Source organism: Rousettus aegyptiacus, unplaced genomic scaffold, assembly GCF_014176215.1.
Source record: "Rousettus aegyptiacus isolate mRouAeg1 unplaced genomic scaffold, mRouAeg1.p scaffold_m13_p_15, whole genome shotgun sequence".
In the NCBI taxonomy this organism is placed as follows: Eukaryota; Metazoa; Chordata; class Mammalia; order Chiroptera; family Pteropodidae; genus Rousettus; species Rousettus aegyptiacus.
This window is the reverse complement of record NW_023416290.1, coordinates 13875411-13889793: the sequence shown is the minus strand read 5'-3', so window position 1 is coordinate 13889793 and position 14383 is coordinate 13875411. Positions and strand designations below refer to the sequence as shown.

At 39.2% G+C, this 14383-nt stretch overlaps 1 non-coding gene and 1 pseudogene across 1 annotated transcript; both read right to left on the bottom strand.

Annotated features, from left to right (window-relative positions):
* Positions 1-1654: 1654 nt before the first annotated feature.
* Positions 1655-1773, bottom strand: LOC118612133 (annotated as a pseudogene).
* An 11299-nt stretch (positions 1774-13072) lies between these two features.
* On the bottom strand, positions 13073-13191 carry LOC118612102. Its single transcript, XR_004954790.1, has one exon. It is a non-coding gene; the product is annotated as a 5S ribosomal RNA (ribosomal RNA).
* Between the last annotated feature and the right edge of the window lie 1192 nt (positions 13192-14383).

The window sequence follows — 14383 nt, the reverse complement described above, 5'->3', positions numbered from 1 at the left end:
GCTTAGAGGACCCGCACTTCCCTGTCTCTCGGGCTACGGTAGAAGCGTGGTATGTAATATTGAGTTTCTGCAAGTTTGGTTCAACGAGAAAGACTATAATGTATCACATGCTACCAGTTTTTATTTTTAAAGAGTTTTTCTTCTCTTTTTACAAAGCAGCCTTGGCTTTTACTCTTTGCATTTTCAGATGTCGTCTCAAAGTCAGAGACAGAGTGACGTCTACATCCGGTTTTCTTCTGAGCTCTGCACTTTCACTTAGTTTTCACTTTACTATTAATAGTAGCAGCTAATATTTAGTGATTCTTTGTCACATGCCAGGGACCAAGTGGTTTACTTCGATTATTTCATTCATTCCACCCACTGAGCCTGTAGGGGGTGGTATAGCATAGACAAATCAGGGCTCCCCCACTTTCTTGTCTGAAAAGTTATTGAACTTCTTAGTTTTTGTTGCCTCATCTGGCAAAGATGCTCAGCTGTGTCTTCCTTGTTGGGCTGTTGTAAAGAGTTAAATACAATACTTAAATGGTGTCCAGAGCACAGTAGGAATAAGTTAATAGATATAAGCTATAATAATGCAGATAAGAAAAACAAGACTGAGAAAAGATAATTTAGTGGCTACGATCACACAGCTCATTAACTAAGGAATTGGAGATTGAAAATAGGCAATAGGACCCCAGAACCCATATTCATTATTTCTGTGATGTCGTATATTATTAAAACCAAACTGACAGAGTTTTTGTGCCTGTGCTCAACAACTCTGAGCAGAAACATGATGAGACCAGGCAAAAATAACTTAGCTGCTTCAACTAGGAAATAATTGCTCTTGGAAGATGGGACCATGAACCAATTCAAATTGCTTATTTTTCAAGACTAACAGCTTTTTCATCCAAGGCCATTTTAAGGCTCTCTCCTCACTATGTTCGCCTATTCAAAACGCTGTAATGTTAACTCTGCCAACCAGTTTCTTACTTTGCAGAAAATCACCCAGTCCAGCCCTTCTAATGTTAAAAATATTCTCCCCTGACTTCTCCCTTATTGCAAATGAGCCGAATAAACTTGGCTTTATTTGAGAAATAGGTTTTCCTGGTGGTATTTGGGAGGAGTCAGTAGCCAACAATCCTGGAAGTTCCACTGAGATCTACTAAAGATCCAGTTGCTGCTGAGGCCCAAGACCCTCGAATCAGGAGTGGACACACCCCCAAGTCCCCCTGCTCAGGAATCTCACCGACTGTGAGAGTAGGTAGGACCTAGGTTGTGTCCACACTCCTAGTTTTTATTTGCTGTTGCTGAGCTTATTTTCAGATACATCTATTTTGTCTCCTAGGAATAAGGACTCATCTTAAGAATCCTTTCATTATCTGATTAAATAGGAAAATTACTATCGATGGCGACAAACTGCCTTGATATTAACACATACACTCTGTCTCGCCATCTGCCTGTCTCACTTTCCCTCGTGAGTCCACAGAAGGAAACCTAGGTGAAGAGACAGGCACAGGCTCTAGAATTTCATCCTCCAAACCATTTCAGGGATGGATGAGTTCAAGTCTCATCGGATTGATGTACTTTGGACCAACTTTGCCTTGGGCGGCCTTTTCAAAAACTTGTAAGAAGTGTTGTCTCATCTTCATTTTGTTTGTTTGTCTGTTTGTTTTCATGCCTACAACACCCAGTATCCCTAGGTGGTCTCCCATCCAGGTACTAACCAGGCCCGACCCTGCTTAGGTTCCAAGATCAGACCAGATTGGGCACATTCAGGGTGGCATGGCCGTAGACTCATCTTTGTATTCTTAAGAAATGTTTTATTTAGCTTCTTCTGTCACTTGTGGGAAGTTTCCTTGGACCTCTAATTACTGACGACTGGTTAGTGGGCAGACTCTACAAACACGAAGTTGTACAAGAACCACTCCTACTGCCTATTGAAGTTCTTGCGAAACCTTCTTACTGTGCTTGGCCCTCTAGGACAACCACCTGCTCCTTTAAAGCTTTGACCTAAGTGCATTTCTCCCTAACTGGCGTAATTCCATCATGGTATTGAAATTGAAATTGCAAGGACCACATTGAGAAATTTTGGACATAATCATGATCATCTATTGGAGATATACATTAGAACAAGAAGAGAAAAAACTCAGGAGGGGATCGTCTGCCTTTTGTATCTAAAAGAGAGATTGCTTTATTTAAAACAGGAAATCTTTTTTTACCTTGCTGTGCTTGTGTCTGTTTTGGGTGAGTGTGTGCATGTGTGTAAGTGTGACTACACGTGTATATGTGTATGTAAATGAGACAGAGAGTGCTCTTTCCTATATGCATGCCTTTGCTTTCCTTGGAGGAAGCTCATTCGCTTTTTACACTGATGATTTCATATTTACAGTCAGCTTTCTCACGTGGTCTTTTCTTTCCTCTCCATTTTTAACTTCTATCAGAAAAGTTGGGAGATTAATGGATTCTAATTTTTTGTTTGATATTACAGAGTTTCATTTATATTAAAAAGAGGACCCATTTATCAAATAAGAGTAATTTAATTTTAGCTTACAAAAACTCTACAGGTTTTTCTCTGATCTTATTACCATGTAAAAAATGGTGGCTTAATATTTTACATAAGGCCAGATTTCGGTACAATTTCTCATGATCAAAATTTTTAAGAAATTCAATAGCAGTTTTATGGGCCCAATAAATTAGTATTATAACCACAAATTATTAAATGTTAAAAATATTAAATCGTGCTTACCCCAATTGAATTGAATTATGAATGTCCTTTAGAGATTAATATTGTGAATCTTGTGAAATCATAAGGGTTTAATGTGTTGGTAAATTTTGTAATTTTTGGATCTTTAGTTAGCTTTAAGACTTTAAACTAATATTAAATATAATTACAGCTCAGACATTTCTCTCTTTTTATTATTTAGGCTAGGCAACACTTTGTTGACCTCACAGACTGCAAGGACCTTGCCAGCTTACTATCCCTTATTTTTTATTTTTTTACTCCTACAGCACCTGGTCTCCCTAGGTGGTCTCCCATCCACGTACTAACCAGGCCACCCCTGCTTTGCTTTCAACATCAGATGGAATTGGGCTTGTTCAGGGTAGCATGGCCATAGACAAACATTTCTAAATAAGAACTAAAAGTATTATTGCTTGAGAAACATTATTTTGGATTTCATTTGTTTCTAAATTTTAATACAGAATGCTACAGATTAACAGGACATTTAAATGTCTTTGAATGATACACACATGACTGTATGTATATATCTAAAATGTATTAAAATGCTATAAAATGTGTACTCTTGGGGAAAAAAAATAGACATTTTGTAGTGTATCATCTTTTAGTTTTCTTTTGAGTCCAGAAAAACAAAAGTTGATTACTTTGGTTAAAGTTGATTACTTTAATTAATATAAATGGTTCAGATTATACTATAGTTACTGAGAAATACAATATGAGTATGTAAGATAATAAATATATTTGTCTATTTCCTTCCTTAAAAATTATTATTGTTCATTAAGATGGCAAATTCCATTACATATGTATATATAAATACATACACAATTTTAAATTAAATATGCTGGCAGTTATAATTTAGACAATTAATTTTAATGGTTTTAATTTTGTTATCAATTTGTATAGTTATATATTGTTTTATATATAAATAATATATATAGTTTTATACATATTAACATATTTTAAAATGCATAAATATAAAAATATCTTTAGATTACTTTTAAAAAGTTTATAAGAACAAGATAACAGACAAATTTGAGGGCACACTGTAAGTGTAGAAGATCTAAAGATTACGATATAAGTTTCTAATATGAAAGATGATGATCAAAGAAAACAACAAATTGTGTTAAGTGTTTTGGTTTGTTTTGTTTTGTGTTTTGACAAATTGTCTTAGTGTTAAGAGATTTATTCATAAAGAGAAAAGTTTATGTATTCTTTACTGTAAGTTGAAAAATGGATGACATACAAAAAGTAAAATTAGAATATTAGGCTTTTTTCCCTGTAAAATGGCTAAATTATTCTCCACTCAGAGAACAGAGATTCCTTTTCTCAAAATATTATACTAACACTCTGAACTTGTGGCCATGACTCTGATCATTTTGACCAAAGTCCTTCATGTTTGAACACAGTTAAGTTTCTAAGGATCATTGCTACTTTTTGTTCTGTGTTGTCAAAATATTGCTTATAACTCTTTCTTGCATTTAAACACTATAACTTACACTTACATTTTGTCTCTTTTGACAGCTCTTCTTGATTTTGCCTTTCCCAAATTTAGTACCTAAATTCAGAATAATCAAACTGTTAAGGTGCCCTTTAAACCTACATTATCTTTTAGTTTTCTGTAACATAAAGATTGACTTCCTTGTCTTGTAATATGAAATATAATCAACACGGATTTGGTGGGGCATTCTTAAAATTTTAATGAACTCAATATTATGAGAGTTCTTTTGTTTCCCAAATTTAGGATTACGATGAAGAGAAATTTCGTCTTTCTTTTTCGATTAAGCATAAATAAGAAATATCAATCTGATCTAATAATTGCATACTTCTCAGGAATACAGACGTTTCCTATGCAAATATTCGTAAACCGTCTACAAAGATAATTTTGTTTCTAGGTGCCACGTTTAAATAGCCTGTCAACTAGAGAAAATAATAGTGCATTTTTTGGTATAAATCAAAAGGCCTTGGAGATCTGTCAGTGTCTTGTTTGTTTAAAATGTGTTTCTATTCCTGAGGTCATCGCTGATTACATTCTTATAAATTAATTGTATGTTAATTGTGTGTCAACCATGAAAGACGATTCCATTCTTTTCCACTCTGATAGTTTCAGAGATTTGGTTTTCTAGAAAAGATATTAGAGAAAAATAACTCTCTAATATTAGTTGTCTAAAATAGAACTGCCATATTTAATTTTAAGTTCCATTGACCAGGACTTCATCTATTATTGTTAAAATGAGCACAACTGTGAAAGTTCGAGGTGATAGTACTTACTTAGATCCATAGCTGTCAATTAAGGGGACACAAACCATCCCTGAATCACTGGAAAACTGTCCATCCACATCTGGTTTGGTGAGTCTTTGGGCTGAGTTTGAAATCTGTTCTCTTGGCTTAATCTGAGCCCTCTTTACCTCTGGCTTAAATGAACCACGAACTTTGTTTATAATCCTCCCCTTAGTGTTTGTTGGTGTGAGCTCCAGAGTCTTAAAATGCTGCTGCACAGCATTTGGTCACATCAAGGGAAGCACAAAAATCTTCCGATAACAAGAAGAAAACCCGATGCTTACATAAAATCAACACATGATTAGCACACATCAAACAGTGGCACATATTGGGGTTGGTGCTGCCCCCAAGCAGTAAAGATCTTTCCTCCAGCTTATCTCGAACATGGTCTTCCATTTTCACTGTTGTCTGTCGTAGGCTCCTGACGTTAGGACTTGTGCTCCTGGCCCTCGTCTCCTCCCTCATTCGTGTATACATATATTTTAAATAAGTACAACTTTTCTGGGTATACTACAATTTCTCATGTTCTGGACAATTTCCAGGTGAAAGCTATTTACCGTGATAGAGACAGAATCACAGAAGGCTAGTGGCCACTGGTATTTTCCCTTCAAAATGGAAAATTAATTCAACTAAAATATGTACAGGTCTTTCTTTTTGAACACGTCATACTAGTTTATTTTTAAGGTGGTCATAAAGGAACATATCTTTTTAGCAATACGTGATTCTTTTGTGGTCATTATTTCATTTTGTAACACTTTAAAGTAATACATTGATAAGATTTTAGCTCCCAAATGTATGTTACTAATATCCTGTACTAAATCCCTCACTTTATTGATGAGAAAACAGAGAAATTAGGGACTCACCGACAGTTACCAGTGAACAGTTCAGCTATGTTTGCATCTAGGCTTTACTTCAGATCTGGCCCTCTGTCCATCACATCAGACCCCATGAGCTAGCCCAGTTCAAATAACCCCTAGTTAGTTCCATGTGGCATTACATGTGGTTTTCTGTTAAGTGGGTCATTGTTCAAAAAAAATGCTTAACCTGAATAAAATGCCTTATCAAGTAACATCTGTTCCAGAAGAGACAGCTTCTCTCTGCAGTGCCAAACAGCTTCTAGTAGAATTCTTGTGTCTCCAGAGACACAGAGTCCACCGGCTGGAGAAGACAGAGCGTCCTGACACTCACATTGGGGGCTGCTGAAGACCTGAAACTTCTCCATCACCTAAGAGTCTATCATTTATTCCTATGAACTTGATCAAGGTATTTGTATGTGATGGCTCTGGCCTAAGTGAAGCCGTGATGGGCTGGGGATTATGGGGTATCCTTGTTTTGCTGACTAATGCGTCAGGAGGCAGTTTTTCTAGTTGAAGGCGGTGACAGTCTAGAAGGTCACTGGGAGGCATTAGTAATGAAAAGATACACCAATATTAATTTCAAAACAAATAAAATAGATGAGGCAGTTCAATGGCTGTGTATTCTGAAACACACAGAAATGACTACTTTGAAGTCAAAGTATCGATGGTTTGGGTGGTTTTTACCCACATAGGGGAATTTCTCCTGTGGGAATTTAACTGATTCGTACACAGCTATTATCGTCAAAATTACCTAGTGAGAGATTAGGAAGTGAGGCCTAGTGGAGAGATACTTGCTTTGGCTTAGAAACTGAATACTAACAATTAAAAAAAAATTTTTTCCCCTAAAAATAAGCTAGCTGGTGGGAAGAAGCAGGAGGATCAGAGTTCCTTCTTCTGCTGCTCCCCCTCTTGCTAAGCCCTGTAACTTTACCTATGTAATTAAATATTTCTGAGCCTCAATTTTCTCATCTGTAAAAGGGGATTTCCTATTTTCTCACACGATTGCTGGAAAAATACATTTAAAAGCACTTTGTAAATGGCCATATATTTTAAAAAATAACATTTGTATAGAAGTTGCTCAGATTATTGAAGAACGTTTTCAGCAAGTTAGTTTCAATATAATCGAGATGGGAACATTCTTATCTTCCTAAAATAAACATGATAAATATGGCATTAAATCCATATTTTTCTCTGCTAAGGAAATTTTTAGACCTCTAAGTACCTTCACAGCTGTGATAATCTGTTAATGATAGAGTGGGAAAAAATGAGATCTTTGGTCAAATGCTTAAAAAATGCCAAGTAGCTGACTTTGTAAGTTTGGAAATAATTCTTGGGAAGCTATCCTCCAAAGAGGAGGGCAAACATAACTCCCTGGTGATACCTGGCTAGGGGGCAATGCTCCCAGGAAGGTGAACTTTCTGTTTCCTCCTCTTTGAAATATAGCATGAAGAGTTTAAGAAACCGCCATTAAAAATATTCCTGATATATGTGGTCTGGTTTTTATAGTGGGTCCATATGAGGAGGTCTGGTTTTTATAGTGGTCTGGTTTTTATAGTGGGTCCATATGAGGAGGCCTCTTTCTCTCCTTTTCTCCTTCCCTCCTTCACTCCCTCCCTCCTCATTTTCTTGCTTGCTTCTTCCTTCCTCCCTCCCTCCCTTCTTTTCTTCTTGCCTTCCTTCCTTCCTTCTTCCTTGCTTCCTTCCTTGCTTTTTCCCAATGGTATTGGTAATCTACTCTGTGTAACGCTACTAAAGTCTGGGGATACAGTAGAAAAGAAGACAATATAAAACCATTCTAATAGAACTTACATTCTAACGGAAGGGCAGGCTTTAGCCACTCATCATCCTGGAAGAACAAATGATCACTCTTCTCTTTTTACTAACCCCATTGATGCTATCCTAAGATTTAGTGACTCTAGCTGAATGATCTTTATCTTTATTGCCTCTGTCTATACTGTGCAGAAAGCTGATTTATTAGCTAGTTCTCCTGATTGCTGGGAGTGAGGTCCGGTCTAATAATCCAAGGATTTTCATTGCATACATATAATTCTGCCTCCACTGGAAAAGGCTAAATTCATAAAAGGTTTCATAGATTCCTCAGTGTAATTATTTTTTGTTTAGAACATTTATAAGAAGGTAAAGCAACCCAGACTGCGTATTAAATCAGCCATCTAAAGTATTTAAATAATTAATACGATACTTATAATTCTTTCCCTCTCTTAAAAACTAGCATTTGAATCTTTGAGTATATGGTTTAAAAAACCCTACATTTTAATAGGGTACTTTAGTTTAATAAATTCATCACACTAATATTTTATACGTTTCCCTCTATACAATCACAGTTATAGGTTATGTGCTTCTGAGCTGAGGAACCCATTTTCCCGCTAGTATTTGTTAAACATTGTTGGGGAATGAATTGGAAGGGTATAGATTTTTGAGAGGAGAGTGTGCTCAAAGGAAAGCCTTGGGCTATCTTGAATAAGCAAAAAAAAAAAAAAAAAAAAAAAAAAGGCTGAGAAAGACATGCAGTAAATATTTTCCTGTATTACCCCTTGGGAGTAGAACCAAATAGGAAATACTACTTTCTTTACTTAATTTAGTGTATTTTCTTTTACTGTCTATGTGTGTTAATGAGGCTGCTCACTCTCTCACCCCCCAAATGATAGTAGGTCACTCCTTCACCCTCCCAGCGTCACCAGGTACTGCCGGCACCAGGCTCTCCTGGGGCTTCTTCTCTGGCTCTTCAGGCCTCTCCTAGTTCAGTCCCACATTTACAGCCACACATATCGTCCTGAAGATAACCCACCATTCCCTTGAATACGATACAGCCCCAAGCTCATCGTCCCTTCAGTCAGAATGGTTTACCTTCCATGCTAGTCATTTTTGCTAATAGAGTCGCCATCTTTTTATTGACCTGGATTTGAAATACAAACGCTTTTCCGGGTTGCATTACCTCTGGATTGCTCTGGCCAGTTCACTCAAAGCCAAGTAACGTTGGTCTGTTTCCCATGCTACGTTTCAGGCCCCATTGCCTTCTCCTTGGAGGACCCCTTGGCCTTCCTTCTGTTCCCTGTCTAATCTGTCCTCCACGCCACAGCCCCACGAATCACCCTCTGCTTGTGGTGTGATCATTCCAACCACTCTCGCTCCTGGGACCCAGCTCAGAAAACTTCAGTGACTCCCCATTATCTACTGAATTTTAGACCTTTTATCCTGACATTCAGGTTTTCTTAGCTGTCATTTCCTCTTTCTCCCTCCCTACCTCCCTCTCTCTTTTTCACAAATGATTGTTCTGTAATGTAAACACGCCTCTGTACTGAGTGCTAGGGATAAGCCCATGAGCAAGACAAACTCCATACCTGCCTTTCTAGAGGGTGAGAATGAAAGAGAGATACAAATCAGCAATTCCAGTCAGATGTGGTGAGTGCTTTGGTCAGGTAGTGTTGGGGAAGGGAGGATGCATAGGGAACCCCAACTAATGGAAAAGGGTGATTTCTCTAAAAAACAACACTCAAGTTTAAATGTGCGTAAACTCATCAGTAGAAGAAAAGTCTTGATCTGATTTGCATCTTAGAAGGTGTGCTCAGGTTACAACGTACAGAATGGTTTGAGATAGTGGTACTCAAGTTACAGTGTGGGTCACACTTCCGAGTGGATCCGGGAGAGCCTAAGATCTGCATTTCTAACAAGCACTGAGGAAATGCTGAAGCCGCTGTTGGACCCATACCTTGAGAACTATTGCTCAGAGGGGAGCAAGACTGAGGCTGAGGGGCCACACAGGAGGTTGTCCATTAGCTCAGGTGGGTTGGGTGGGTGACCTGAGAGGCAGAGGTGATGAGGAGAAGTCCGGAGATCTTGAGAGCTACGTGAGAGTTGGGCAATAGGTAGGATATGGAGGTGAGGGGGAGGAGGGAGTCAGGGGTGATGCCTGATCTCTGACATAAGCCCCTGGGTGGGTAGACACTGTTTGTTTTGAAAGATAAGCTCTAATCCAGGAGGAGAAGCTCAAGGAGGGCAGAAGGTGCTGAGTTCAGTTTGGGGTAAACCACGATGCTTCGGTTAAGAATACACGCTCCGAACCCAGACTCCCTGGTCTGAGCAGTAGCCTTGTCCCTTCCTGCCCGGAGAACCTCAGACGACTCCCTTCATCTCCCTATGTTCCAGTTTCCTCACTTTAACATGGTGATAAAAATAGCATCCGCCCCATTGGCTTGTGGTGCGGATGAAATGATACACCACATACAAAATGTTCGTAGCAGCGTCTGGTATGTAGTACATACTCACTTTTAGCTGCGATGAGGAATTTCCTTCATACACACTGACTTATTCTAAACCGATTTCATTTTCTCAAAGGCTATACACATGCCATGGTTTTCTCTCTTTGTCGTTTTGCTTTTTCTGGCTCCTCTGTCTAGAATTTCTTTCTCTCATTCTCACTTATCTCTGCATGCCGAAGTCACACCTTCTCCTCAGGATCCAAAATAAATGCCACTCCCTCCAGGAAGCCTTCTCCATTGCTCCCTCTTGCAGTGATCTCTCAACTCCTATTGATATTCATATTCTCTTTTTAGAACCGACCACCTTCAACCTCATTCTGATTTCTTCTCTATATAACTTGCGCTGACATTGATAGGTTCTTTCATGCTTTATGACTTTCATTTATACACTAGCCCACTTTTTGGGTGAATTCTGAGTTAGTTTGTAAATATTATGGGTAGCTGATGCTTTTAATTTTCACATATATTTGAATTTGGAATTGGGGATACTGTTCGGATTTCGTTGTGTTGAATAAATCACATTTGCATCCATAGAGACATGGATTTATTTGTGATTTATTAATTCGATGATAATTCATTATATCGACAAATCCTCTATTGCATTGTTTACTTCTCCTGGGGGAAATTATTTAGTGGTAAATGAGAATACTTGAAATCAATACTGCTTTCTAGTTCTAAAAGTAAGTGCACATTTTTTTAATCAGGTAGGGATAGCTCTCTCCACACACACACGGAGTTATTAATAATTCTTAGCACTCGGTTCTGTTTTGATTTTCTGCCGCAGTAGCATTTCAACATGGTCCACATATGGAACACGCTCTTGTTAAAGCTACCATCCCTGCCTCATTTCTACCAACTAATATGTTCCAGAAGGTTTTTTTTCTCTCTCTCTTACAAAACAAACTGGAATAAATTCAGAGCATTTACCAAGAAATATCCCTTGATCATCTTTTTCCCTGAGGAGGGGATAAGTGGATTACAGCACTAAAAACAGGAAATACTTGGGAAATTGCTGAAAGTCGGTGTGGGAAAATAAAAATACCAAATATTACTCTCTTAATTTTTTATTTTTCTGAAGATCATGCTTTAGGGAAGAAATAATAAAAATATTTATCATCCGGAATGTAATTATTATAATATTTCTTTAGAATGATAAACTCACTCTAATAAATGCATTCTTCGTTTTCTTGTGGTACATGGAAAGCTCAGGCATAAAACCATACAATTGATAATTAAAGAAAGTTTTTTTTTTTTCTTATTAGACCTGTGCCATGTTAGGTATTTAAGATGCGCAGAAACCTGACATTTCTATTATACACACCTGTGGCCTCTCCTTTCTTTTGCCTCTGGGAACCTCTGGCCTGTGCTTGCCTAGGCAAGAAATGTTTATCTTGCTCCCTTCACAATTTTTCAAGCAACTGCTCTCCTGCCCAGAGGCACCAGCGGACAGGCGCCTTTCTTCCTAAATCAGGCTTTGCATATTAAAAGAATTTGTATAACAAAGGCCCTGCAATGTTTGAAAAAAGCCAGCCCCAGTTTCTTGGGAGTTGTAATAAACCCATGTTTCTCCGATTTCCCAGGTTTACCCGCGGAGTTCAGACATAACCGTCTAGCAGCTCTGCGTAAGTGTTAGGCGGGGAACGGCAAAGCTTGCCACTTCGGCCTTCTAGTCAGCAATAACGCGACATTGTGCATTTGGTGCTAAGTATGGACTGAAAAGGGCGTAGAAATGCATGGAACTATGTATACAGCCGTTACAAGAAAAAAGACATCCGTCTGCGACTAGCTCAGTCCCCTGCGGTGGCTGCCAGCCGGGGGAGCAGCGATGTGGCGGTGACCGCGTGGCCAGGCCCTTCCTGCCCTGCCATCTGCAGCAGGGCCCAGGTCCTTCCCGTTCTTCACCGCAGCCACTCAGTCCACACGCCACGTCCCTCTTGGTCAGCAACTTCCTCCCGCTTGGCTCCCCTCCCAGGCCTGATGTGGCTACTGGAGCTACACACACATAACTTTATTTTTTACTTTTTAACAACGTCCGTGGCCCTTCCTCTCCTGTCCCTCCCCTTCCACAGTGGGGTCTCTGTGACTCTCGTTCCTTACTCATTTATTTCCCCAGAGGATGCCACACCATCATTTTTTTCCTGGGACACAGGACGTTTGGAACATTTGGACACCTGGTGGCCCCTTTATCCTGTTCTTAACTTAGAGTGGTTTATTTGGTGGTTCCTGCCGCCCTTCACTGACGAAACTTTTTTGTACGCATCATTACCAACAGTTTGAGGAACCCTGTGGCCTGTATGTCATCTCAGATGGGTCCAAAAAATCATGTGGATTTTCTTGCTGCGTCCCGTATGACGGATTTTCCCACAGACTCCTATAGTGCAGGCCCTGCTCTCCAAAACCACATTTACCGCGGCTGTATACACAGTCTAAGTACTTTGCTCTGCAGCGATGTGCTGCTCTCTGTTGCATTATTCAACAGCTCCGTGTCGCAAATAATTATGGAGCACCTGCTGTATGCAAGGCAGTGCATTTCTACTGAACGTTGCACAACGATGGATAAGGTGTGATTCCTGTTCTCAGTGGTGACTGGAGGTGGCAGAAGCTCCCACAGCTAGCTGAGAAGCAGATCAGACCACCCATATTTTCTGTTCCACATGGACTTCTGTGGAGGCACTTGGTTTGTATCGCAGCCCCTACAGAACACACAGCTCTGCGAAGATATCGTGGTGTTTAAAGGAACGTGGCGTGATCGAATATTGGAAGTGTGAACTCACCTGAGCTAGTGGTTTGCAGGGTGACTGACTGTGTTCCCTTAAACATATGAAACATATGGGAGCTGCGAGCATCTCACTTTTTAAAAATTTATCTATATCTATCTATCTATCTATCTATCTATCTATCTATCTACCTACCTATCTATCATTTATTTATTTATTTATTTATTTCACCTACAGCACCCGGTCTTCCTAGGTGGTCTCCCATCCAAGTACTAACCAGGCCCGACCCTGCTTAGCCTCTGAGATCAGATGAGATCGGGCACATTCAGGGTGGCATGGCCGTAGGCAGCACTTTAAATGAAGTCAAATTGCCATAAATATATGCTCTCACAAGCATTAAAAAATACTGTACTTTTGTTGGTGTTCTGCTGTTTCCCGGTCCCTACCAACTCGCCATGAGATTTAAATGTATGATACTGTGTACACTCTGCACCCATTCCTGCACGCGTGGTCCTTGTGGGGAGCCTGTCGCTACTGCTGAGTGTTAGGTCAGAAAGCTGCACACTTCATTTCACGCAGACAACTGGCATTTTTCTTGGTGATCCCTAGTAAAGATGGTCTAACAGGTTGTTTTGTATGTTTGTTTTTTACTGTGACAGACTAATTTTAGATTTTAATTAGACACATTAAGTCAAGAGGAGTAGGGAATGAACATCCAATAGTGTTATAGGGATGCTCGATGTCACACACACACGCGCGCGCACACACACACACGTACATGTAAACACTGCCATCCAATCCTTGCCCTTTGCTGCCGGCATCTGTCAGAGTGATGGCGTTAGGGTCTTGACCTCATAGAGATGGGAAAACTTAAGCTATTGTTGCATAAGAGGATCAAGGGGATACCTTTTCTTCTCTTGATACACACAGCCACCTATTCCCCTGAGAGTCCTTGCAGGTAGATCCCGTGGGGGGAGTTCCCTCAATCACCTGTCCGGCGGAGCTCCTGGTCTGTGAGTGTGACTGCAAGCGTGGATTTCCTAGCGGCAGCTTTTCAATCTTTATCATGTAATTCACAAGGATCCTATGAAGAATAGGCCTTTGTTCCTTTTCTTGCTTTTATGGTTACCTGCTCTCTAGTAAATTTATAATTAGTAGTAGAATTTAATAAGGTTAATATAATTCTTAGACTCAATATGAATGTAATTCACCTGTTTACAATGATAATTGGAAGATGTTTGGGAGCTGGATGAGCTTCAGGATTCTAAATTAGACTAGACTATATTACAGCCTGTGGGCTAATTATTAAGGGCAAGATAAAAATATATACCAAAATACATATAAAATTTTAATATGCATGAGTCCATTAGAATATCATTTCCTAAGAATTTTCTGTAGTACAAAACAGCATTAATTGTAACAATGGATTCTAGAATCAAACATATGTTAGGCTAACAAAAAATCTAACAAGTTTCTTTACTGCAGGAGTTCTCAGAGCTTTTATTATGCTCATACGAATGGCTAAGCTTCAAAGGAGAC